Source organism: Protopterus annectens, chromosome 8.part0 (assembly GCF_019279795.1).
Source record: "Protopterus annectens isolate FY-2018-M chromosome 8.part0, PAN1.0, whole genome shotgun sequence".
NCBI classification, from domain to species: Eukaryota; Metazoa; Chordata; order Ceratodontiformes; family Protopteridae; genus Protopterus; species Protopterus annectens.
The window spans coordinates 1,868,363,106-1,868,387,726 of record NC_056741.1 but is presented as its reverse complement, the minus strand read 5'-3'; positions in this window follow the sequence as shown (position 1 = coordinate 1,868,387,726).

Genomic DNA, 24,621 nt, shown 5'->3' with positions numbered 1-24,621 from the left:
AAAAAAATTTGTCAAGACTCGAATCTCCAGAGCGAGAAGAGCCAAGAAAAAGTCCAGAAAAACAATCAGTGACCTGAAGTTGGAAAGGTGCTACAGCCATGGAGAAAGTATGCAGTGTAGAACTTTCTTATTTCAAAAATTGCAAAGGTATGCATATAGGATTACTGAGGGGAAAAATGAGAAAAAGGTGGAAAAGTCCACAGAACCTGTTCTTTAGGGCAGAGAGAATTATGAATACAATACGTAAGGCATGAGGCTGTTTGGAGGATATACTTCAGTTTTTTTTTTGTTTTAAACTTTACAGTCACAATCAATGGGTGTATGCTGCCATCTAGTGGATAGAGGAGGGTGGAACACTGGAAGAAGAAGGTTGCCGAGTCTTAAATCTACAGAGTGGGAACAGCAAAGAAAAAGTCCTAAAAAACAATCAGTGACCTGATGTTGGAAAGGTGCTACAGCCAGGGAGAAGGTATGCAGTTTAGAACTTTCTTATTTCAAAAATTGCAAAGGTATACATAGGAGTTTAGAGGAGGGAAAATGAGAAAGAGGTGGAAAAGCCCACAGAATCTGTAGTGTAGGGCAGAGAGAATTATAAATACAAGACATAAGGCATGAGGCTTGAAGAGGATTTACTGTAGGTCTTTTTTGTTTTAAACTTTACAGTCAGAATCAATGGGTGTATGCTGCCACATAGTGGAGAGAGGAGGGTGGTACACTGGAATAAGAAGGTTCATCTAGACTCAAATATAAAGAGCAGGAAGAGCCAAGAAAAAGTCCAGAAAAACAATCCCTGACCGGAGGTTTGAAAGGTGCTACAGCCAGGGAGAAGTATGCAGTTTAGAACTTTCTTATTTCAAAAATTGCAAAGGTATACATATAGGATTATTGGAGGGAAAAATGAGAAAGAGCTGGAAAAGTCCACAGAATCTGTAATGTAGGGCAGAGAGAATTATAAATAAAATACGTAAGGCATGAGTTTGGGTAGAGGATTTACTGCAGATCTTTTTTGTTTTAAACATTACAGTCACAATCAATGGGGGTATGCTGCCACCCAGTGGAGAGAGGATAATGGCACACTGGAAGAAGAAGTTTCATTGAGACTCGAATCTACAGAGCGAGAAGAGCCAAGAAAAAGTCCAGAAAAACAATCACTGATTCGAAGTTGGAAAGGTGCTACAGCCAGAGAGAAGGTACGCAGATTAGAACTTTCTTGTTTCAAAAATTGCAAAGGTATACATATGGGATTATTGGAGGGAAAAATGAGAAAGAGGTGAAAAAGTCCACAGAATATGTAGTGTAGGGCAGAGAGAATTAAAAATACAATACATAATGCATGACGCTATTTAGAGGATTTACTGCAGGTCTTTTTTCTTTTAAGCTTTACAATCACAATCAATTGGTGTACGCTGCCACCTAGTGATGATAGGAGGGTGGTAGACTTGAAGAAGAAGGTTCATTGAGACTCAAATGTACAGATGGAGAAGAGGCAAGAAAAAGTCCAGAAAAACAATCAGTGAACTGAAGTAGGAAAGGTGTTACCGCCAAGGAGAAGGTATGCAGTGTAAAACTTTCTTATTTCATAAATTGCAAAGGTATACTTATAGGATTACTGAGAGAAAAATGAGAAAGAGGTGGAAAAGTCCACATAATATGTATTGCAGGCCAGAGAGAATTATAAAGACAATATGTAAGGCATGAGGCTGGTAAGAGGATTTACTGCAGGTCTTTTTTGTTTTAAACTTTAGACACAGAATCAATTGGTGTATGCTGCCCCCAGTGGAGAGAGGAGGGTGATTCACTGGAAGAAAAAGGTTCGTCAAGACTTGAATCTACAGAGTAAGAAGAGGGAAGAAAAGTACAGTAAAACAATCACTGATTTGAAGTTGTAAACATGCTACAACCAGGGAGAAGGTATGCAGTTTAGAACTTTCTTATTTCAAAAATTGCAAAGGTATACATATAGGATTATTGGAGGGAAAAATGAGAAAGAGGTGGAAAAGTCCACAGAATATCTAGTGTAGGGCAGAGAGAATTAAAAATACAATACATAAGGCATGATGCTATTTAGAGGATTTACAGCAGGTATTTTTTTGTTTTAAGGTTTACAATCACAATCAATTGGTGTATGCTGCCACCTAGTGGCGAGAAGAGGGAGGTACACTGGAAAAAGAAGGTTCATTGAGATTCCAATATACAGAGTGAGAAGAGACAAGAAAAGTCCAGAAAAAACAATAAGTGAACTGAAGTTGGAAAGGTGCTACAGCCAGGGAGAGGGTATGCAGTTTAGAACTTTCTTATTTTAAAAATTTCAAAGGTATGCATATGGGATTATTGGAGGGAAAATATGAGAAAGAGGTGCTAAAAGTCCACAGAATCTGTATTGTAGGGCAGAGAGAATTATAAATACAATATGTAAGGCATGAGGCTGGTTAGAGGATTTACTGCAGGTCTTTTTTGTTTTAAACTTTACAGTCACAATCAATGGGTGTATGCTGCCACCTCATGGTGAGAGGAGGGAGGTACAATGGAAGAAGAAGGTTAGTTGAGACCTGAATTTAAAGAGCAGGAAGAGCCAAGAAAAAGTCCAGAAAAACAATGACTGACCTGAAGTTGGAAAGTTGGAAAGGTGCTACAGCCAGGGGGAAGACATGCAGTTTAGAACTTTCTTATTTCAAAAATTGCAAAGGTATACATATGGATTTATTGGAGGGAAAAAAATGAGAAAGAGGAGAAAAGTCCACAGAATTTGTAGTGTAGGGCAGAGAGAATTATAAATACAATACGTAAGGCATGAGGCTGGTTAGAGGATTTACTGCAGGTCTTTTTTGTTTTAAAATCTACAGTCACAATCAATGTGTGTATGCTGCCACCTACTGGCGAGAGTAGGGTGGTACACTCGAAGAAGAAGGTTTATCGAGACTCGAATCTACAGAGTGGGAAGAGCCAAGAAAAAGTACAGAAAAACAATTAGTGACCTGAAGATGGAAAGATGCTTCAGCCAGGGAGAAGGTATACAGTTTAGAACTTTATCATTTCAGAAATGGCAAAAGTATACATATGGGATTATTGGAGGGAAAAATGAGAAAGAGGAGGAAAAGACTGCAGAATCCATAGTGTAGGGCAGAGAGAAATAATAAATACAATACATAAGGCATGAGGCTGGATAGAGGATTTACTGCAGGTTTTCTTTGTTTAACCTTTACAGTCAAAATCAACAGGTGTATGCTGCCACCTAGTGGTGAGAGGATGGTGGTACACCAGAAGAAAAAGTTTCATTGAGACTCAAATCTAAAGAGCAGGAAGAGCAAAGAAAAAGTCCAGAAAAACAATAAATGACATAAAGTTGGAAAGGTGCTACAGCCAGGGAGAAGGTATGCAGTTTAGAACTTTCTTATTTCAAAAATTGCAAAGGTATACATATAGGATTATTGGAGGGAAAAATGAGAAAGAGGTAGAAAAGTCCACAGAATCTGTAGTGTAGGGCAGAGAATTATAAATACAATACGTAAGGCATGAGGCTATTTAGAGGATTTACTGCAGGTCTTTTTTGTTTTAAACTTTACAATCACAATCAATTGGTGTATGCTGCCACCTAGTGGTGAGAGGAGGGTGGTACACTGGAAGAAGAAGGTTCATTGAGACTCAAATCTACAGAGCAAGAAGAGCCAAGAAAAAGTCCAGAAAAACAGTGTCCTGAAGTTGGAAAATGCTACAGCCAGGGAGAAAGTATGCCGTTTAGAACTTTCTTATTTAAAACAAAATTGCAAAGGTATACATATAGAATTATTGGAGGGAAAAAATGAGAAAGAGTTGGAAAAGTCTACAGAATCTGTAGTGTAGGGCAGACAGAATTTTAAGTACAAGACATAAAGCAAGAAGCTGCTTAGAGGATTTACTGCAGGTCTTTTTTGTTTTAAACTTTAGAGACAGAATCAATTGGTGTATGCTGCCCCCAGTGGAGAGAGGAGGGTGGTTCACTGGAAGAAAAAGGTTCATCAAGACTTGAATCTACAGAGTGGGAAGAGCCAAGAAAAAGTCCAGAAAAACAATCACTGACCTGAAGTTGGAAAGGTGCTACAGCCAGGGAGAAGGTATGCAGTTTAGAACTTTCTTATTTCAAAAATTGCAAAGGTATACATATAGGATTATTGGAGGGAAAAAATGAGAAAGAGGTGGAAAAGTCCACAGAATCTGTAGTGTATAGCAGAGAGAATTATAAATACAATATGTAAGGCATGAGGCTGGTTAGAGGATTTACTGCAGGTCTTTTTTGTTTTAAACTTTACAGTCACAATCAATGGGTGTATGCTGCCACCTAGTGGAGAGAGGAGGGTGGTACACTGGAAGAAGAAGGTTCATCAAGACTTAAAACTAAAGAGCAGGAAGAGCCAAGAAAAAGTCCAGAAAAACAATCCCTGACCTGAAGTTTGAAAGGTGCTACAGCCAGGGAGAAGTATGCAGTTTAGAACTTTCTTATTTCAAAAATTGCAAAGGTATACATATGGGATTATTGGAGGGAAAAATGAGAAAAGAGGTGGAAAAGTCCACAGAATCTGTAGTGTAGGGCAGAGAGAATTGTAAATACAATACATAAGGCATGAGGCTGGTTAGAGGATTTACTGCAGGTCTTTTTGTTTTAAACATTACAGTCACAATCAATGGGTGTATGCTGCCACCTAGTGGAGACAGGAGGGTGGTACACTGGAATAAGAAGGTTCGTCTAGACTCGAATATAAAGAGTGGAAACAGCAAAGAAAAAGTCCAAAAAAAAACAGTCCCTGACCTGAAGTTTGAAAGATGCTACAGCCAGGGAGAAGTATGCAGTTTAGAACTTTCTTATTTCAAAAATTGCAAAGGTATACATATAGGATTATTGGAGGGAAAAATGAGAAAGAGGTGGAAAAGTCCACAGAATCTGTAATGTAGGGCAGAGAGAATTATAAATACAATACATAAGGCATGAGGCTGGTTAGAGGATTTACTGGAGGTCTTTTTGTTTTAAACATTACAGTCACAATCAATGGGTGTATGCTGCCACCTAGTGGCAAGAGGAGGGTGGTACACTGGAAGAAGAAGGTTCATTGAGACTCAAATCTACAGAGCGGGAAGAGCCAAGAAAAAGTCCAGAAAAACAATCAGTGACCTGAAGTTGGAAAGGTGCTACAGCCAGGGAGAAGGTATGCAGTTTAGAACTTTCTTATTTCAAAAATTGCAAAAGTATATATATGTGATTATTGGAGGAAAAATGAGAAAGAGGGAGAAAAGACCACAGAATCTGTAGTGTAGGGCAGAGAATTTTATAAATACAATACATAAGACATGAGGCAGTTTAGAGGATTTACTGTTGGTCTTTTGTTTTAAACTTTACAGTCACAATCAATGGGTGTATGCTGTCACCTAGTGGTGAGAGGAGGGTGGTACACTAGAAGAAGAAGGTTCATTGAGACTCAAATCTACAGAGTGGGAAGAGCCAATAAAAAGTCCAGAAAAACAATCAGTGACCAGAAGTTGGAAAGGTGCTACAGCCAGGGAGAAGGTATGCAGTTTAGAACTTTCTTATTTCGAAACTGCAAAGGTATACATATTTATGGAGGAAAATGAGAAAGAGGTGGAAAGGTCCACAGAACATGTAGTTTAGGGCAGAGAAAATTATAAATACAATAAATAAGGCATGAGGCTGGTTATAATATTTACTGCAGGTCTTTTTTGTTTTAAACTTTACAGTCACAATCAATGGTGTATGCTGCCACCTAGTGGAGAGAGGAGTGTGTTACACTGGAAGAAGAAGGTTCATCAAGACTTGAATCTACAGAGCAGGAAGAGCCAAGAAAAAGTCCAGAAAAACAATCAGTGACCTGAAGTTGGAAAGGTGCTACAGCCATGGAGAAGGTATGCAGTTTAGAACTTTCTTATTTCAAAAATTGCAAAGGTATACATATAGGATTATTGGAGGGAAAAAATGAGAAAGAGGTGGAAAAGTCCACAGAATCTGTAGTGTAGGGCAGAGAGAATTATAAATACAATACATAAGGCATGAGGCTGGTTAGAGGATTTAATGCAGGTCTTTTTGTTTTAAACTTTACAATCACAATCAATGGGTGTATGCTGCCACCTAGTGGTGAGAGGAGGGTGGTACACTGGAAGAAGAAGGTTCATTGAGACTCGAATCTACAGAGCAAGAAGAGCCAAGAAAAAGTCCAGAAAAACAATCAGTGTCCTGAAGTTGGAAAGGTGCTACAGCCAGGGAGAAGGCATGCAGTTTAGAACATTCTTATTTCAAAAACGGCAAAGGTATACGTATGGGTTTAGAGGAGGGAAAAATGAGAGAGGTGAAAAAGTCCACAGAATCTGTAATGTAGGCAGAGAGAATTATAAATACAAGACATAAGGCATGAGGCTGGTTAGAGGATTTACTGCAGGTCTTTTTTGTTTTAAACTTTACAGTCAGAATCAATGGGTGTATGCTGCCACCTAGTGGTGAGAGGAGGGTGGTACACTGGAAGAAGAAGGTTCATTGAGACTCGAATCTACAGAGTGGGAAGAGCCAAGAAAAAGTCCAGAAAACAATCAGTGAACTGAAGTTGGAAAGGTGCTACAGCCAGGGAGAGGGTATGCAGTTTAGAACTTTCTTATTTCAAAAATTGCAAAGGTATACATATGGAATTATTGGAGGAAAAATGAGAAAGAGGTGGAAAAGTCCACAGTATCTGTAGTGTAGGGCAGAGAGAATTTTAAATACAATACATAAGGCATAAGGCTGCTTAGATGATTTAGTCCAGGTCTTTTTTGTTTTAAACTTTACAGTCACAGTCAATGGGTGTATGCTGCCACCTAGTGGTGAAAGGAGGGTGGTACACTGGAAGAAGAAGGTTCATTGAGACTCAAATCTACAGAGTGGGAAGTGCCAAGAAAAAGTCCAGAAAAACAATCAGTGACCTGAAGTTGGAAAGGTGCTACAGCCAGGGAGAAGTTATGCAGTTTAGAACTTTCTTATTTCAAAAATTGCAAAGGTATACATATGGGATTATTGGAGGGAAAATGAGAAAGAGGTGGAAAAGTCCACAGAATCTGTAGTGTAGGGCAGAGAGAATTATAAATACAATACATAAGGCATGAGGCTGATTAGAGGATTTACTGCAGGTCTTTTTTGTTTTAAACTTTACAGTCACAATCAATGGGTGTATGCTGCCACCTAGTGGAGAGAGGAGGGTGGCACACTGGAAGAAGAAGGTTCATCAAGACTCAAATCTACAGAGTGGGAAGAGCCAAGAAAAAGTCCAGAAAAACAATCAGTGACCTGAAGTTGGAAAGGTGCTACAGCCAGGGAGAAGGTATGCAGTTTAGAACTTTCTTATTTCAAAAATTGCAAAGGTATACATATAGGATTATTGGAGGGAAAATGAGAAAGAGGTGGAAAAGTCCACAGAATCTGTAGTGTAGGGCAGAGAGAATTATAAATACAATACATAAGGCATGAGGCTGGTTAGAGGATTTACTGCAGGTGTTTTTGTTTTAAACTTTACAGTCACAATCAATGGGTGTATGCTGCCACCTAGTGGAGAGAGGAGGGTGGTACACTGGAAGAAGAAGGTTCATTGAGACTCAAATCTACAGAGCGGGAAGAGCCAAGAAAAAGTCCAGAAAAACAATCAGTGACCTGAAGTTGGAAAGGTGCTACAGCCAGAGAGAAGGTATGCAGTTTAGAACTTTCTTATTTCAAAAATTGCAAAGGTATACATATAGGATTATTGGAGGAAAAATGAGAAAGAGGTGGAAAAGTCCACAGAATATGTAGTGTAGGGCAGAGAGAATTAAAAATACAATACATAATGCATGACGCTATTTAGAAGATTTACTGCAGGTCTTTTTTGTTTTAAGCTTTACAATCACAATCAATTGGTGTATGCTGCCACCTAGTGGTGAGAGGAGGGTGGTAGACTGGAAGAAGAAGGTTCATTGAGACTCAAATGTACAGAGCGAGAAGAGCCAAGAAAAAGTCCAGAAAAACAATCAGTGAACTGAAGTAGGAAAGGTGCTACCACCCAGGAGAAGGTATGCAGCATAAAACTTTCTTATTTCAAAAATTGCAAAGGTATACTTATAGGATTACTGAGGGGAAAAATGAGAAAGAGGTGGAAAAGTCCACAGAATCTGTATTGTAGGGCAGAGAGAATTATAAATACAATATGTAAGGCATGAGGCTGGTTAGAGGATTTACTGCAGGTCTTTTTTGTTTTAAACTTTACACACAATCAATGGGTGTATACTGCCAACTAGTGGAGAGAGGAGGGTTGCACAATTGAAGAAGAAGGTTCATTGAGACTCGAATCTACAGAGTGTGAAGAGCAAAAAAAAGTCAAGAAAAACCATCACTGATTTGAAGTTGGAAAGGTGCTACAGCCAGGGAGAAGGTATGCAGATTAGAACTTTCTTATTTCAAAAATTGCAATGGTATACAGATAGGATTATTGGAGGGAAAAATGAGAAAGAGGTGGAAAAGTCCACAGAATATGTAGTGTAGGGCAGAGAGAATTAAAAATACAATACATAAGGCATGATGCTATTTAGAGGATTTACTGCAGGTCTTTTTTGTTTTAAGCTTTACAATCACAATCAATTGGTGTATGCTGCCACCTAGTGGTGAGAGGAGGGTGGTACACTGGAAGAAGAAGGTTCATTGAGACTCGAATGTACAGAGCGAGAAGAGCCAAGAAAATGTCCAGAAAAACAATAAGTGAACTGAAGTTGGAAAGGTGCTACAGCCAGGGAGAAGGTATGCAGTTTAGAACTTTCTTATTTCAAAAACTCCAAAGGTATACATATGGGATTATTGGAGGGAAAAAAATGAGAAATAGGTGGAAACGTCCACAGAAAATGTAGTGTAGGGCAAGGAGAATTAAAATTACAATACATAAGGCATGAGGCTGGTTAGAGGATTTACTGCAGGTCTTTTTTGTTTAAACTTTACAGTCACAATCAATGGGTGTATGCTGCCACCTTGTGGTGAGAGGAGGGTGGTACACTGGAAGAAGAAGGTTCATTGAGACTCGAATCTACAGAGCAGGAAGAGCCAAGAAAAAGTCCAGAAAAACAATCAGTGACCTGAAGTTGGAAAGGTGCTACAGCCAGGGAGAATGTATGCAGTTTAGAACTTTCTTATTTCAAAAACTGCAAAGGTATACATATGGGATTATTGGAGGTAAAAAATGAGAAAGACATGAAAAAGTCCACACAATCTGTAGTGTAGGGCATAGAGAATTGTAAATACAATATGTAAGGTATGAGGCTTGTTAGAGGATTTACTGCAGGTCTTTTTATTTTAAACTTTACAGTCACAATGAATGGGTGCATGATGCCATCTCAAGCTGAGAGGAGGGAGGTACAGTGGAAGAAGAAGGTTAGTTGAGACTCAAACTTACAGAGTGGGAAGAGCCAAGAAAAGGTACAGAAAACAATTAATGACCTGAATTTGGAAAGGAGTGGAAAGGAGCTACTGCCAATGGGGAAGACATGCATTATACAACTTTCTTATTTCAAAAATTGCAAAGGTATGTGTATGGGTTTAGAGGAGGAAAAAATGAGAAAGAGGTGGAAAAGTCCACAGAATTTGTAGTGTAGGGCAGAGAGAATTATAAATACAATACATAAGGCATGAGGCTGGTTAGAGGATTTACTGCAGGTCTTTTTTGTTTTAAACTTTACAGTCACAAACAATGTGTGTATGTTGCCACCTTCCGGCGAGAGGAGGGTGGTACACTGGAAAAAGAAGGTTCATCCAGACTCGAATATAAAGAGCTAGAAGAGCCAAGAAAAAGTCCAGAAAAACAATCTCTGATCTGAAGTTGGAAAGATGCTATAGCCAGGGAGAAGGTATGCGGTTTAGACGTTTCTCCTTTCAAAAATTGCAAAGGTGTGCATATGGGCTTATTGGAGGAAAAAATGAGAAACAGTTGGAAAAGACCACAAAATCTGTAGTGCAGGGCAAAGAGAATTATATATAAATCAGTAAGGCATGAGGCTGGATAGAGGATTTACTGCAGGTCTTTTTTGTTTTAAACTTTACAGTCACAAGCAACAGGTGTATGCTGCCACCTAGTGGTGAGAGGAGGGTGGTACACCCAAAAAAGAAGAAGGTTCGTCTAGCCTCAAATCTACAGAACAGGAAGAGCAAAGATATAGTCCAGAAAAACAATAAGTGCCTAAAGTTGGAAAGGTGCTACAGCCAGGGAGAAGGTATGCAGTTTAGAACTTTCTTTTTTCAAAAATTGCAAAGGAGTACATATGGGATTACTGGAGGAAAAAATGAGAAAGAGGTGGAAAAGTCCACAGAATCTGTAATGTAGGGCAGAGAGAATTAAAAATACAATACATAAGGCATGACACTATTTAGAGGATTTACTGCAGGTCTTTTTTGTTTTAAGATTTACAATCACAATCAATTGGTGTATGCTGCCACCTAGTAGCGAGAGGAGGGTGGTACACTGAAAGAAGAAGGTTCATTGAGACTTGAATCTACAGAGCAAGAAGAGCCAAGAAAAAGTCCAGAAAAACAATCAGTGTCCTGAAGTTGGAAAGTGCTACAGCCAGGGAGAAGGTATGCAGTTTAGAACTTTCTTATTTCAAAAATTGCAAAGGTATACATATAGGATTATTGGAGCTAAAAACTGAGGATGAGGTGGAAAAGTCCACAGAATCTGTAGTGTAAGGCAGAGAGGATTATAAATACAATACTTAAGGCATGAGGTCGGGGAGAGAATTTTCTGCAGTTCCTTTTTGTTTTAAACATTACAGTCACAATCAATGGTAGTATGCTGCCACCTAGCGGAGAAAGGAGGGTGGTACACTGGAATAAGAAGGTTCATCTAGACTTGAATATATAGAGCGGGAACAGCAAAGAAAAAGTCCAAAAAAGCAGTCCCTGACCTGAAGTTTGAAAGATGCTACAGCCAGGGAGAAGTATGCAGTTTAGAACTTTCCTATTTCATAAATTTCAAAGGTATACATATATGATTATAGGAGGGGAAAAAATGAGAAAGAGATAGAAAAGTCCACAGAATCTGTAATGTAGGGCAGAGAGAATTATAAGTACAATATGTAAGGCATGAGGCTGGTTAGAGGATTTACTGATGTTCTTTTTTGTTTTAAATATTACAGTCACGATCAATGGGTGTATGCTGCCACCTAGTGGAGAGAGGAGGGTGGTACACTGGAATAAGAAGGTTTGTCTAGACTCAAATATAAAGAGTGGGAACAGCAAATAAAAAGACCAAAGAAAACAGTCCCTAACCTGACGTTTGGAAGGTGCTACCACCAGGGAGATGTATGCAGTTTAGAACTTTCTTATTTCAAAAATGTCAAAGGTATACTTATATAATTATTGGAGGGAAAAAATGAGAAAGAGATGGAAAAGTCCACAGAATCTGTAGTGTAGGGCAGAGAGAATTATAAGTACAATATGTAAGGCATGAGGCTGGTTAGATGATTTACTGCAGGTCTTTTTTGTTTTAAACATTACAGTCACAATCAATGGGTTTATTCTACCACCTAGTGGCAAGAGGAGGGTGTTACATTGGAAGAAGAAGGTTCATTGAGGCTCAAATCTACAGAGCGGGAAGAGCCAAGAAAAATTCCTAAAAAACAATCAGTGACCTGAAGGTGGAAAGGTGCTACAGCCAGGGAGAAGGTATGCAGTTTAGAACTTTCTTATTACAAAAATTGCAAATGTATACATATGGGATTATTGGAGGGAAAAATGAGAAAGAGGTGGAAAAGTCCACAGAATCTGTAGTGTAGGGCAGAGAAAATTAAATTTACAATACAGAAGGCATGAGGTTGGTTAAAGGATTTACTGCAGGTCTTTTTTGTTTTAAACTTTACAGTCACAATAAGTGGGTGTATACTGACACCTAGTTGCGAGAGAAGGGTGGTACTCTGGAAGAAGAAGGTGCATTGAGACTCAAATCTATAGAGCAGGAAGATCCAAGAAAAGGTCCATAAAAAAATAAGTTTCCTGAAGTTGGAAAGAGCTACAGCCAGGGAGGAGGTATTCAGTTTAGAACTTTCTTATTTAAAAAAATTGCAAAGGTATGCATATGGGATTATTGGAGGGAAAAATGAGAAAGAGGTGGTAAAGTCTACAGAATCTGTCTTCTAGGGCAGATAAAATTATAAATACAATACATATGGCAAGAGGTAGGTTAGAGGATTTACTGCAGGTCTTTTTTGTTTTAAACTTTACAGTCACAATCAATGGGTGTATGCTCCCACCTAGTGGTGAGAGGAGGGTGTTACATGGGAAGAAGAAGATTCATCAAGACTTGAATTTACAGAGCAGGAATAGCCAAGAAAAAGTCCAGAAAAACAATCAGTGACCTAAATTTGGAAAGGCGCTACAGCCATGGAGAAAATATGCAGTTTCGAACTTTCTTATTTCAAAAATTGCAAAGGAGTTCATATGGGATGATAGGAGGGAAAACTTTAGAAAGAGATGGAACAATCCGCAGAATCTGTAGTGCAGGATAGAGAGATATATAACAACAATACTCAAGGCATGAGGTTGGTTAGAGGATTTAATGCTGGTCTTTTTTATTTCAAACTTTACACTGACAATCTATGGGTATATGCTGTCACCTCATGGTGAGAAAAGGGAGGAACCCTGGAAGAAGAAAGTTAATTGAGAATCAAATCTACAGAGCGAGAAGAGTGAAGAAAAAGTCCAGAAAAAGAATGACTGACCTGAAGTTGGAAAGGAGATACAGCCAAGGGGTAAGCCATGCAGATTGGAACTTTCTTATTTCAAAAATTGCAAAGGTATATGTATGTGTTTAGAGGAGGGAAAAAATGAGAAAGAGGTGCAAAAGTTCACAGAATCTGTAGGGCAGAGAGGATTTTAAATACAAGACATAAGGCATGAGGCTGGTTAGAGGGTTTACTGCAGGTTTTTCATGTTTTAAGCTTTACAATCACAGTCAATTGGTGTATGCTGCCACCTAGTGGTGAGAGGAGGGTGGCAAACTGGAAGAAGAAAGTTTGTTGAGACTCGAATCTACAGAGTGAGAAGAGCCAAGAAAAAGTCCAGAATAACAATCAGTGAACTGAAGTTGGAAAGGTGCTTCCACCTAGGAGAAGGTATGCAGTGTAGAACTTTCTTATTTCAAAAATCGCAAAGGTATGAATATAGGATTATTGAAGGGAAAAATGAGAAAAAGGAGGAAAAGTCCACAGAATATGTTGTAGGGCAAAGAGAATTTTGAATACAATAAGTAAGGTATGAGGTTGTTTGGTGGATTTACTGCAGTTTTTTTTTTGTTTTAAACTTTACAGTCACAATCAATGGGTGTATGCTGCCATCTAGTGGATAGAGGAGGGTGGAACACTGGAAAAAAAAGTTCAGTCGAGACTCGCATCTACAGCGTGTGAAGCACCAAGAAAAATTAACGAAAAACAATCAGTGACCTGATGTTGGAAAGGTGCTATAGCCAGGGAGAAGGTATGCAGTTTAGATCTTTATTTCAAAAATTGCAAAGGTATACATAGGGGTTTAGAGGAGGGAAAAATGAGAAAGAGGTGGAAAAAGCCAGAGAATCTGTAGTGTAGGGCAGAGATAATTATAAATCCAAGACATAAGGCATGAGGCCAATAAGAGGATTTACTGTAGGTCTTTTTTGTTTTAAACTTTACAGTCAGAATAAATGGGTGTATGCTGCCACATAGTGGAGAGAGGAGGGTGGTACACTGGGAATACGAAGGTTCATCTAGACTCAAATATAAAGATCAGGAAGAGCCATAAAAAAGTCCAGAAAAACAATCCCTGACTGGAGGTTTGAAGGGTGCTACATCCAGTGAGAAGTATGCAGTTTATAACTTTCTTATTTCAAAAATTGCAAAGGTATACATATAGGGTTATTGGAAGGGAAAATGAGAAAGAGATGGAAAAGTCCACAGAATCTGTAATGTAGGGCAGAGAGAATTATAAATAAAATACGTAAGGCATGAGTTTGGGTAGAGGATTTACTGCAGATCTTTTTTGTTTTAAACATTGCAGTCACAATCAATGGGGGTATGCTGCCACCTTGTGGAGAGACGACAATGGCACACTGGAAGAAGAAGGTTCATTGAGACTCGAATCTACAGAGCGAGAAGAGCAAAGAAAAAGTCCAGAAAAAAAATCAATGATTTGAAGTTGGAAAGGTGCTACAGCCAGAGAGAAGGTACACAGATTAGAACTTTCTTGTTCCAAAAATTGCAAAGTTATACATATGGGATTATTGGAGGGAAAAATGAGAAAGAGGTGAAAAAGTCCACAGAATATGTAGTGTAGGGCAGAGAGAATTAAAAATACAATACATAATGCATGACGCTATTTAGAGGATTTCCTGCGGGTCTTTTTTCTTTTAAGCTTTACAATCACAATCAATTGGTGTATGCTGCCACCTAGTGGTGAGAGGAGGGTGGTAGACTTGAAGAAGAAGGTTCATTGAGACTCAAATGTACAGATCGAGAAGAGGCAAGAAAAAGTCCAGAAAAACAATCAGTGAAATGAAGTAGGAAAGGTGTTACCGCCAAGGAGAAGGTATGCAGCATAAAACTTTCTTATTTCATAAATTGCAAAGGTATACTTATAGGATTACTGAGGGAAAAATGAGAAAGAGGTGGAAAAGTCCACAGAATATGTATTGCAGGCCAGAGAGAATTATAAATACAATATGTAAGGCATGAGGCTGGTAAGAGGATTTACTGCAGGTCTTTTTTGTTTTAAACTTCACACTCACAATCAGTTGGTGTATGCTGCCACCCAGTGGAAAGAGGAGGGTGGCCAACTTGAAGTAGAAGGTTCATTGTGACTCGAGTCTACAGAGCGGGAAGAGCAAAGAAAAAGTCCAGAAAACAATCACTGATTTAAAGTTGGAAAGGTGCTACAGCCAGGGAGAATGTACGCAGATTAAGACTTTCTTATTTCAAAAATTGCAAAGGTATACATATAGGATTATTGGAGGAGAAAATGAGAAAGAGGTGGAAAAGTCCACAGAATATGTAGTGTAGGGCAGAGAAAATTAAAAATACAATACATAAGGCATGACGCTATTTTCAGGATTTACTGCAGGTCTTTTTTGTTTTAAGATTTACAATCACAATCAATTGGTGTATGCTGCCACCTAGTAGCGAGAGGAGGGTGGTACACTGAAAGAAGAAGGTTCGTTGAGACTTAAATCTACAGAGCAAGAAGAGCCAAGAAACAGTCCAGAAAAACAATCAGTGTCCTGAAGTTGGAAAGTGCTACAGCCAGGGAGAAGGTATGCAGTTTAGAACTTTCTTATTTCAAAAATTGCAAAGGTATACATATAAGATTATTGGAGCTAAAAACTGAGAATGAGGTGGAAAAGTCCACAGAATCTGTAGTGTAAGGCCTAGAGAATTATAAATACAATACTTAAGGCATGAGGTCGGGGAGAGAATTTTCTGCAGTTCCTTTTTGTTTTAAACTTTACAGTCACAATCAATGGTAGTATGCTGCCACCTAGTGGAGAGAGGAGGGTGGTACACTGGAATAAGAAGGTTCATCTAGACTCAAATATATAGAGCAGGAGCAGGAACAGGAAAGAAAAAGTCCAAAAAAGCAGTCCCTGACCTGAAGTTTGAAAGATGCTACAGCCAGGGAGAAGTATGCAGTTTAGAACTTTCTTATTTCAAAAATTTCAAAGGTATATATATATACGATTATAGGAGGGGGAAAAATGAGAAAGAGATAGAAAAGTCCACAGAATCTGTAATGTAGGGCAGACAGAATTATAAGTACAATATGTAAGGCATGAGGCTGGTTAGATGATTTACTGCAGGTCTTTTTTGTTTTAAACATTACAGTCACAATCAATGAGTTTATTCTACCACCTAGTGGCAAGAGGAGGGTGTGACATTGGAAGAAGAAGGTTCCTTGAGGCTCGAATCTACAGAGTGGGAAGAGCCAAGAAAAATTCCCAAAAAACAATCAGTGACCTGAAGGTGGAAAGGTGCTACAGCCAGGGAGAAGGTATGCAGTTTAGAACTTTCTTATTACAAAAATTGCAAATGTATACATATGGGATTATTGGAGGGAAAAATGAGAAAGAGGTGGAAAAGTCCACAGAATCTGTAGTGTAGGGCAGAGAAAATTAAATATACAATACAGAAGGCATGAGGCTGGTTAAAGGATTTACTGCAGGTCTTTTTTGTTTTAAACTTTACAGTCACAATAAGTGGGTGTATACTGACACCTAGTTGCGAGAGGATGGTGGTACTCTGGAAGAAGAAGGTGCACTGAGACTTGAATCTATAGAGCAGGAAGATCCAAGAAAAGGTCCATAAAAAAATCAGTTTCCTGAAGTTGGAAAGTGTTACAGCCAGGGAGGAGGTATGCAGTTTAGAACTTTCTTTTTTAAAAAAATTGCAAAGGTATGCATATGGGATTATTGGAGGGAAAAATAAGAAAGAGGTGGTAAAGTCTACAGAATCTGTCTTCTAGGGCAGATAAAATTATAAATACAATACATATGGCAAGAGGTAGGTTAGAGGATTTACTGCAGGTCTTTTTTGTTTTAAACTTTACAGTCACAATCAATGGGTGTATGCTCCCACCTAGTGGTGAGAGGAGGGTGGTAAACTGGAAGAAGAAGGTCCGTCGAGACTCAAATCTACAGAGCAGGAATAGCCAAGAAAACGTCCAGAAAAACAATCAGTGACCTGAAGTTGGAAAGGTGCTACAGCCAGAGAGAAGGTACACAGATTAGAACTTTCTTATTTCAAAAATTGCAAAGGTATACATTTAGGATAATTGGAGTTAAAACATGAGAAAGAGGTGGAAAAGTCCCCAAAATCTTAGAGAATTATAAATACAATACATAAGGCATGAGGCTGGTTAGAGAATTTACTGCAGGTCTTTTTTTTTAATTTACAGTCAAAATCAATGGGTGTATGCTGCCACCTAGTGGTGAGAGGAGTGGTACACTGGAAGAAGAAGGTTCATTGAGACATGAATTTACAGAGCTGGAAGAGCCAAGAAAAAGTACAGAAAAACAATCAGTGACCTGAAGTTGGAAAGATGCTACAGCCAGGGAGAAAGTATGCAGTTTAGAACTTTCTTATTTAGAAAATTGCAAAGGTATTCATATGGGATTATTGGATGGATAAAATGAGAAAGAGGTGGAAAAATCCACAAAATATGTAGTGCAGGGCAGAGAGAATTATAAATACAATACATAAGGCATGAGGCTGGTTGGAGGATTTACTGCAGGTCTTTTTTGTTTTAAACTTTACAGTCACAATCAATGGGTGTATGCTGCCACCTCGTGGTGAGAGCAGGGAGGTACACTGGAAGAAGAAGGTTCATTGAGACTCGAATCTACAGAGCGGGAAGAGCCAAGAAAAAGCCCAGAAATATAATAACTGACCTGAAGTTGTAAAGGAGCTGCAGCCAAGGGAGAAGGTATGCAGTTTAGAACTTTCTTATTTCAAAAATTGCAAAGGTATACATATGGGTTTAGAGGAGGGAAAAATGAGAAAGAGGTGCAAAAGTCCACAGAATCTGTAGTGTAGGGCAGAGAGAATTATAAATATAATACGTAAGGCATGAGGCTGGTTAGAGGATTTACAGCAGGTCTTTCTTGTTTTAAACTTTACAATCACAATCAATTGGTGTATGCTGCCACCTAGTGGCGAGAGGAGGGTGGTACACTGGAAGAAGAAGGTTTGTCGAGACTCGAATCTACAGAGCGAGAAGAGCCAAGAAAAAGTCCAGAAAAACAATCAGTGAACTGAAGTTGGAAAGGTGCTACAGCCAGGGAGAAGGTATGCAGTGTAGAACTTTCTTATTTCAAAAATTGCAAAGGTATGCATATAGGATTATTGAGGGGAAAAATGAGAAAAAGGTGGAAAAGTCCACAGAATCTGTTGTGTAGGGCAAAGAGAATTTTGAATACAATAAGTAAGGCATGAGGCTGTTTGGAGGATTTACTGCAGGTTTTTTTGTTTTAAACTTTACAGTCACAATCAATGGGTGTATGCTGCCATCTAGTGGCTAGAAGAGGGTGGAACACTGGAAGAAGAAGTTCCGTCAATACTCAAATCTACAGAGTGGGACATGCCAAGAAAAAGTCATGAAAAACAATCAGTGACCTGATGTTGGAAAGGTGCTATAGCCAGGGAGAAGGTATGCCATTTAGATCTTTATTTCAAAAATTGCAAAGGTATACATAGGGGTTTAGAGGAGGGAAAATATGAGAAAGAGGTGGAAAAAGCCAGAGAATCTGTAGCATAGGGTAGAGAGAATTATAAATACAAGACATAAGGCATGAGGCTAATAAGAGGATTTACTGTAGGTCTTTTTTGTTTTAAACTTTACAGTCAGAATCAATGGGTGTATGCTGCCACATAGTGGAGAGAGGAGGGTGGTACACTGGGAATAAGAAGGTTCATCTAGACTCAAATATAAAGATCAGAAAGAGCCATAAAAAAGTCCAGAAAAACAATCCCTGACCGGAGGTTTGAAGGGTGCTACATCCAGTGAGAAGTATGCAGTTTATAACTTTCTTATTTCAAAAATTGCAAAGGTATACATATAGGATTATTGGAGGGGAAAAATGAGAAAGAGCTGGAAAAGTCCACAGAATCTGTAATGTAGGGCAGAGAGAATTATAAATAAAATACGTAAGGCATGAGTTTGGGTAGAGGATTTACTGCAGATCTTTTTTGTTTTAAACATTACAGTCGCAATCAATGGGGGTATGCTGCCACCTAGTGGAGAGAGGACAATGGCACTCTGGAAGAAGAAGTTTCATTGAGACTCAAATCTACAGAGCGAGAAGAGCCAAGAAAAAGTCCAGAAAAACAATTACTGACCTGAAGTTGGAAAGGAGCTACTGCCAATGGGGAAGACATGCATTATAGAACTTTCTTATTTCAAAAATTGCAAAGGTATGTGTATGGGTTTAGAGGAGGGAAAAAATATAAAGAGGGGGAAAATTCCACAGGATTTGTAGTGTAAGGCAGAGAGAATTATAAATATAATATGTAAGGCATGAGGCTGGTTAGGGGATTTACTGCAGGTCTTTTTTATTTTAAACACTACAGTCACAATCAATGTGTGTGTATGTTGCCACATTCCTCCGAGAGGAGGGTGGTACACTGGAAAAAGAAGGTTCATCCAGACTCGAATATAAAGAGCTAGAAGAGCCAAGAAAAAGTCCAGAAAAACAATCACTGATTCACAGTTGGAAAGGCGCTACAGCCAGAGAGAAGGTACACAGATTAGAACTTTCTTGTTTCAAAAATTGCAAAGTTATACATATGGGATTATTGGAGGGAAAAATGAGAAAGAGGTGAAAAAGTCCACAGAATATGTAGTGTAGGGCAGATAAAATTAAAAATACAATACATAATGCATGACGCTATTTAGAGGATTTCCTGCGGGTCTTTTTTCTTTTAAGCTTTGCAATCACAATCAATTGGTGTATGCTGCCACCTAGTGGTCAGAGGAGGGTGGTAGACTTGAAGAAGAAGGTTCATTGAGACTCAAATGTACAGATCGAGAAGAGGCAAGAAAAAGTCCAGAAAAACAATCAGTGAAATGAAGTAGGAAAGGTGTTACCGCCAAGGAGAAGGTATGCAGCGTAAAACTTTCTTATTCCATAAATTGCAAAGGTATACTTATAGGATTACTGAGGGGAAAAATGAGAAAGAGGTGGAAAAATCCACAGAATATGTATTGCAGGCCAGAGAGAATTATAAATACAATATGTAAGGCATGAGGTTGGTGAGAGGATTTACTGCAGGTCTTTTTTGTTTTAAACTTCACACTCACAATCAATTGGTGTATGCTGCCACTCAGTGGAAAGAGGAGGGTGGCCAACTTGAAGTAGAAGGTTCATTGCGACTCGAGTCTACAGAGCGGGAAGAGCAAAGAGAAAGTCCAGAAAACAATCACTGATTTAAAGCTGGAAAGGTGCTACAGCCAGGGAGAAGGTACGCAGATTAAGACTTTCTTATTTCAAAAATTGCAAAGGTATACATATAGGATTATTGGAGGAGAAAATGAGAAAGAGGTGGAAAAGTCCATAGAATATGTAGTGTAGGGCAGAGAAAATTAAAAATACAATACATAAGGCATGACGCTATTTTCAGGATTTACTGCAGGTCTTTTTTTGTTTTAAGATTTACAATCAAAATGAATTGCTGTATGCTGCCACCTAGTAGCGAGAGGAGGGTGGTACACTGAAAGAAGAAGGTTCATTGAGACTTGAATCGACAGAGCAAGAAGAGCCAAGAAACAGTTCAGAAAAACAATCAGTGTCCTGAAGTTGGAAAGTGCTACAGCCAGAGAGAAGGTATGCAGTTTAGAACTTTATTTCAAAAATTGCAAAGGTATACATACATGATTATTGGAGCTAAAAACTGAGAATGAGGTGGAAAAGTCCACAGAATCTGTAGTGTAAGGCAGAGAGAATTAAAAATACAATACTTAAGGCATGAGGTCGGGGAGAGAATTTTCTGCAGTTCCTTTCTGTTTTAAACATTACAGTCACAATCAATGATAGTATGCTGCCACCTAGTGGAGAGAGGAGGGTGGTACACTGGAATAAGAAGGTTCATCTAGACTCGAATATGTAGAGCAGGAACAGCAAAGAAAATGTCCAAAAATGCAGTCCCTGACCTGAAGTTTGAAAGATGATACAGCCAGGGAGAAGTATGCAGTTTAGAACTTTCTTATTTCAAAAATTTCAAAGGTATACATTTACGATTATAGGAGGGGAAAAATGAGAAAGAGATAGAATAGTCCACAGAATCTGTAATGTAGGGCAGAGAGAATTATAAGTACAATATGTAAGGCATGAGGCTGGTTAGATGATTTACTGCAGGTCTTTTTTGTTTTAAGCATTACAGTCACAATCAGTAGGTTTAATCTACCACCTAGTGGCAAGAGGAGGGTGTTACATTGGAAGAAGAAGGTTGCTTGAGGCTCGAATCTACAGAGCGGGAAAAGCCAAGAAAAATTCCTAAAAAACAATCAGTGACCTGAAGGTGGAAAGGTGATACAGCCAGGGAGAAGGTATGCAGTTTAGAACTTTCTTATTACAAAAATTGCAAATGTATACATATGGGATTATTGGAGGGAAAAATGAGAAAGAGGTGGAAAAGTCCACAGAATCTGTAGTGTAGGGCAGAGAAAATTAAATTTACAATACAGAAGGCATGAGGTTGGTTAAAGGATTTACTGCAGGTCTTTTTTGTTTTAAGCTTTACAGTCACAATAAGTGGGTGTATACTGACACCTAGTTGCGAGAGGAGGGTGGTACTCTGGAAGAAGAAGGTGCATTGAGACTCGAATCTGTAGAGCAGGAAGATCCAAGAAAAGGTCCATAATAAAATCAGTTTCCTGAAGTTGGAAAGTGCTACAGCCAGGGAGGAGGTATGCAGTTTTAACTTTCTTATTTAAATAAATTTCAAAGGTATGCATATGGGAGTATTGTAGGGAAAAATGAGAAAGAGGTGGTAAAGTCTACAGAATCTGTCTTCTAGGGCAGATAAAATTATAAATACAATACATATGGCAAGAGGTAGGTTAGAGGATTTACTGCAGGTCTTTTTTGTTTTAAACTTTACAGTCACAATCAATGGGTGTATGCTCCCACCTAGTGGTGAGAGGAGGGTGTTACATGGGAAGAAGAAGATTCTTCAAGACTTGAATTTACAGAGCAGGAATAGCCAAGAAAAAGTCCATAAAAACAATCAGTGACCTGAAGTTGGAAAGGTGCTACAGCCAGAGAGAAGGTACACAGATTAGAACTTTCTTGTTTCAAAAATTGCAAAGGTATACATATGGGATTATTGGAGGGAAAAATGAGAAAGAGGTGAAAAAGTCCAGAGAATATGTAGTGTAGGGCAGAGCGAATTAAAAATACAATACATAATGCATGACGCTATTTAGAGGATTTCCTGCTGGTCTTTTTTCTTTTAAACTTTACAATCACAAACGATTGGTGTATGCTGCCACCTAGTGGCGAGGGGAGGGTGGTAGACTTGAAGAAGAAGGTTCATTGAGACTCAAATGTACAGATCGAGAAGAGGCAAGAAAAAATCCAGAAAAACAATCAGTGAACTGAAGTAGGAAAGGTGTTACCGCCAAGGAGAACGTATGCAGCGTAAAACTTTCTTATTTCATAAATTGCAAAGGTATACTTATAGAATTACTGAGAGAAAAATGAGAAAAAGGTGGAAAAGTCCACAGAATATGTATTGCAGGCCAGAGAGAATTATAAATACAATATGTAAGGCATGAGGCTGGTAAGAGGATTTACTGCAGGTCTTGTTTGTTTTAAACTTCACACTTACAATCATTTGGTGTATGCTGCCACCCAGTGGAAAGAGGAGGGTGGCCAACTTGAAGTAGAAGGTTCATTGTGACTTGAGTCTACAGAGTGGGAAGAGCAAAGAAAAATTCCAGAAAACAATCACTGATTTGAAGTTGGAAAGGTGCTACAGCCAGGGAGAAGGCACGCAGATTAAGACTTTCTTATTTCAAAAATTGCAACGGTATACATATAGGATTATTGCAGGAGAAAATGAGAAAGAGGTGTAAAAGTCCACAGAATATGTAGTGTAGGGCAGAGAAAATTAAAAATACAATACATAAGGCATGACGCTATTTTCAGGATTTACTGCAGGTCTTTTTTGTTTTAAGGTTTAAAAAATCACAGTCAATTGTTGTGTGCTGCTACCTTGTGGCAAGAGGAGGGTGGTACAATGGAAAAAGAAGGTTCATTGAGAGTCAAATGTACAAATTGAGAAAACCCAAGAAAAAGTCCAGAAAAACAAAAAGTAAACTGAAGTTTGAAACGTAATCCCGCCAAACCAAATGCACACAGTTTAGAACTTTCTAATTTCAAAAATTGCAAAGGTATACATATAGGATTATTGAGGGGAAAATATGAGAAAGAGGTGGAAAAGTAAACAGAATCTGTATTGTAGGGCAGAGAGAATTATAAATACAATATGTAAGGCATGAGGCTGGTTAGAGGATTTACTGCAGGTCTTTTTTGTTTTAAACTTTACAGTCACAATCAATGGGTGTATGCTGCCACCTCATGCTGAGAGGAGGGAGGTACAGTGGAAGAAGAAGGTTAGTTGAGACCCGAATTTAAAGAGCGGGAAGAGCCAAGAAAAAGTCCAGAAAAACAATGACTGACCTGAAGTTGGAAAGGAGTGGAAAGGAGCTACTGCCAAGGGGGAAGACATGCATTATAGAACTTTCTTATTTCAAAAATTGCAAAGGTATGTGTATGGGTTTAGAGGAGGGAAAAAAGATAAAGAGGGGGAAAATTCCACAGGATTTGTAGTGTAAGGCAGAGAGAATTATAAATATAATACGTAAGGCATGAGGCTGGTTAGGGGATTTACTGCAGGTCTTTTTTATTTTAAACACTACAGTCACAATCAATGTGTATGTATGTTGCCACCTTCCGGCGAGTGGAGGGTGGTACACTGGAAAAAGAAGGTTCATCCAGACTCGAATATAAAGAGCTAGAAGAGCCAAGAAAAAGTCCAGAAAAACAATCACTGATTCACAGTTGGAAAGGTGCTACAGCCAGACAGAAGGTACACAGATTAGAACTTTCTTGTTTCAAAAATTGCAAAGGTATACATATGGGATTATTGGAGGGAAAAATGAGAAAGAGGTGAAAAAGTCCAGAGAATATGTAGTGTAGGGCAGAGAGAATTAAAAATACAATACATAATGCATGACGCTATTTAGAGGATTTCCTGCTGGTCTTTTTTCTTTTAAACTTTACAATCACAAACGATTGGTGTATGCTGCCACCTAGTGGTGAGAGGAGGGTGGTAGACTTGAAGAAGAAGGTTCATTGAGACTGAAATGTACAGATCGAGAAGAGGCAAGAAAATGTCCAGAAAAACAATCAGTGAAATGAAGTAGGAAAGGTGTTACCGCCAAGGAGAAGGTATGCAGCGTAAAAATTTCTTATTTCATAAATTGCAAAGGTATACTTATAGGATTACTGAGGGAAAAATGAGAAAGAGGTGGAAAAGTCCACAGAATATGTATTGCAGGCCAGAGAGAATTATAAAGACAATATGTAAGGCATGAGGCTGGTAAGAGGATTTACTGCAGGTCTTTTTTGTTTTAAACTTCACACTCACAATCAATTGGTGTATGCTGCCACCCAGTGGAAAGAGGAGGGTGGCCAACTTGAAGTAGAAGGTTCATTGTGACTCGAGTCTACAGAGTGGGAAGAGCAAAAAAAAAGTCCAGAAAACAATCACTGATTTAAAGTTGGAAATGTGCTACCGCCAGGGAGAAGGTAAGCAGATTAAGACTTTCTTATTTCAAAAATTGCAAAGATACACATATAGGATTATTGGAGAAGAAAATGAGAAAGAGGTGGAAAAGTCCACAGAATATGTAGTGTAGGGCAGAGAAAATTAAAAATACAATACATAAGGCATGATGCTATTTTCAGGATTTACGTCAGGTCTTTTTTGTTTTAAGATTTACAATCACAATCAATAGCTGTATGCTGCCACCTAGTAGCGAGAGGAGGGTGGTACACTGAAAGAAGAAGGTTCATTGAGACTTGA